The sequence below is a fragment of the Salvelinus sp. IW2-2015 genome, linkage group LG37 (genome assembly GCF_002910315.2).
Source record: "Salvelinus sp. IW2-2015 linkage group LG37, ASM291031v2, whole genome shotgun sequence".
NCBI lineage: Eukaryota > Metazoa > Chordata > Actinopteri > Salmoniformes > Salmonidae > Salvelinus > Salvelinus sp. IW2-2015.
The window spans coordinates 2,236,338-2,239,276 of record NC_036876.1 but is presented as its reverse complement, the minus strand read 5'-3'; positions in this window follow the sequence as shown (position 1 = coordinate 2,239,276).

The window sequence follows — 2,939 nt, the reverse complement described above, 5'->3', positions numbered from 1 at the left end:
CGGTGGAAAAAGCAGCAGCAGCGATCGCGAGATGTCTGGACATGGGAGGAAATGATCTGAGGAAGCTACGTAACCGTAAAAACAGGAAACCATGGGCAACAACCGTCGGGAGAAATATTATAGCCTGCGTTTAAAAATAGGCTCCTCTCGCCAGTGAGAGAGCTGAGAAGACTAAAGCGCGAGAGATAGGCTGGCGAGTTATCGAATGAGTAGAGAGCATGGACACGGCAAGTCATGTGCGCAGCAGATATATCTTTGGGAGCTATGCGTACTCTTACCACGTGCGAGAATTCTTGGCAATGTAAAGGTCACTTTTACTATGTTAAATAAACGTCTTTGTTGGTCGATAGATGATCCTCTGTCCTTCGAAATGTCCACAGATCGACAGGTGCACGCGACTCGAAACCCGCAGAGCGCAGAAAGGCCACCGCGCGAGCCCGCCTGGGATTCTCTGGCGCAGTGTGAGGGGATGACCGAGGCCGAATGGAGGCAGCACGACAACGCGGGTAGGAGAGCCTGTAAGTAAGCCCAAAAATGTCTTGGCGGGGGGGCTAAAGGCGTAGGTGTGGCGAAGTCAGGTAGGAAGAACCTGCGCAACTTTTCGCGATCTTACACGTGGAGAAGCGAGAGTACGGGCAGACACCGTGTTATGCGGTAAGAGAGCACGGTGTCTCCTGTACCGTGTGAGTAGCCCGGTGCGGGTATTGTCACACCTCAACACCTGCATCAATACGGTTTCAGGAGTGCACAGACTCAAAGAAAGAGATCTCGAGGTCCAATTGAGAATCCAGGCGCGCACCTATGAAAAGCCCGGGCACTCATAACAGACGTCTGGTCTGCCATAGTAGCGTCTACCACTTGGGCCTGTGTCATAATCATACGAGCATCTCCATTAATGAGTGTTTTAACCCCCAACTATAAAGCCTTAACACAGCCAGAGGAAGCCAATGACCGGGGTTCGCCTAACAACAGGAAACCTCAATGTTGCGGTATTCCATTCTCAGCGCAAGCTAGGAGACGCAGCATGGGAGTCGGATACAAACGCAGACAGGGTGCATCCGGATTGGTGGTCTAGCTCAGAGTGGCGTTCCACAGAGGAGCCGCAGTAACGACAATGAAAAGGGGGTCTCTGTACATTTCCTGCGCATAGGCTTCTCTAACGTGATATGAGCTATGCTTCCGGACAGTTCCGCTCAACCTCGATTTCATTGAAAAACGTGATGAGTACAGACAATCCCCGCCCCAGGCCCCAGTACGCAGGCATGCCTCACACACAACGCACCAAAAGGAAGCATCGTCCATGTGGCGTCACATGTCCAGAGCCCTGATGTTGTCTCCCTCCCCCCACCGGCACCTAGCCCCTCAGACCTCGCGTCGCGCGCTTCTCCCTGAGCCGGCTAGCGTTTCCTCTGCAGTAAGCATTCATCGTAGTGGACCCCGAGTAACAAAGACGATAACAGACCGGGCTTGTGCGATAGATCAGACGAAGTTAAACAATATTAGTCTCGAGGAACCTCATGAACTCTTGTACCTATTGAATCAAATAAGATTGTCGCGTAGCGACTAAACATATATTGTGAGTAGTTTCTCGTCACCACACTAGAAAACACTGTAGTTTAATAGTCACTCTCTAAAATCAGTATTCGCAATACTTCATATGAACAACCCTAGAAGCTTTTTCTACCATCAATATACTTATATCCAATAATATAAAATTACATCATATTGTAAAAATATAATTGTTACTCGATCAAGAAATTTAGCACGAGGCCAGTGTTAAAATTTGGAGACACAAATATCTTGCCTAATGCGAACAGCACCCTATCTATTGCGTAAGAATTATTCGTTGCGTATGGGAGTATGTTAAAATTGAGCCTTAAAAGAATATAAGAACTTTCTGAATTTCGCGCACTCCACGTGCCACTTCGACACCCTGAAAGAGCTGTTGCTCTTGTAGTGTGTGTGTATGTCCGTCCGCACTCGGGCTGAACATTGGCCTTCTCGGATTTAATCCTTTGAGTTTACTCGTGAGTAGATCTACCACACTCCTTCATATTATGTCATTTGTGGGGAGATGTCACGCACAGGTTAACATCCGTTTAATACATCTGAAGGACTAATAGTTTAATTGTATAAGAGAGAATACAGTAGATGAGACACAGACCGTCAAATGGAACCGATGTGATTTAGTAGCGCCCATCAGTACTCCTATTGTGAGTTCGGCCGGTATGGTATGCTACAAGCTCCATATCAGTAGGACCATCCTGCAAGGACATCCTGTCAGGAAGTTTTCAGCGTGCTCCTCATTAAGGAGATGGGCCGCACATTAGTAGTATGCCCTAATACGTGCTCTCCAATTTGACAAGTTCCTCAGCGGATAACCTGCTCTTCTCACAAAGAGTGAGGTTGTTTTGATATTGTAAGCAGTAGTCCGACCAGGTCTAGTGGGCGAGTTGGGGTTCTCACTACTATACAGGATGTCGTTTGAAACGTTGTCATATGACTTGATGTGTAGGGACCCGATGTCGCGGTTGGCCTGGGGTGATTGCATCTCGGACAACCGTGGCATTTCTCTTATATACCTCTCATTCGTTCCAGAATCAACTACGGGGTGATGTGTTACATCTCCGAATAAAACCATTTGACAAAGAGTTATCCTGACAAGAGTGTGGCTACAAGAGAGGTAAGGTATCACCTCATGATAAGGGTGGTGTCGCTAACAAATATAGAGTACTGGACCCTGCCACGCATTTCGCTTTCACGGGCTACAGAAGCCCAGTGCTCTGGGCTAGGTGCTCACGGACTCATTCGGAGAGAATATTTCATGAGGGTGAAATAGACAGAAAAGAAGAATTCCGGAACTGTTCCTTGTGGATCACTGCGATGGGCAGCTACTATTATACTAGACAAATGACACGGGCGATGAAAAATAGCGGAAA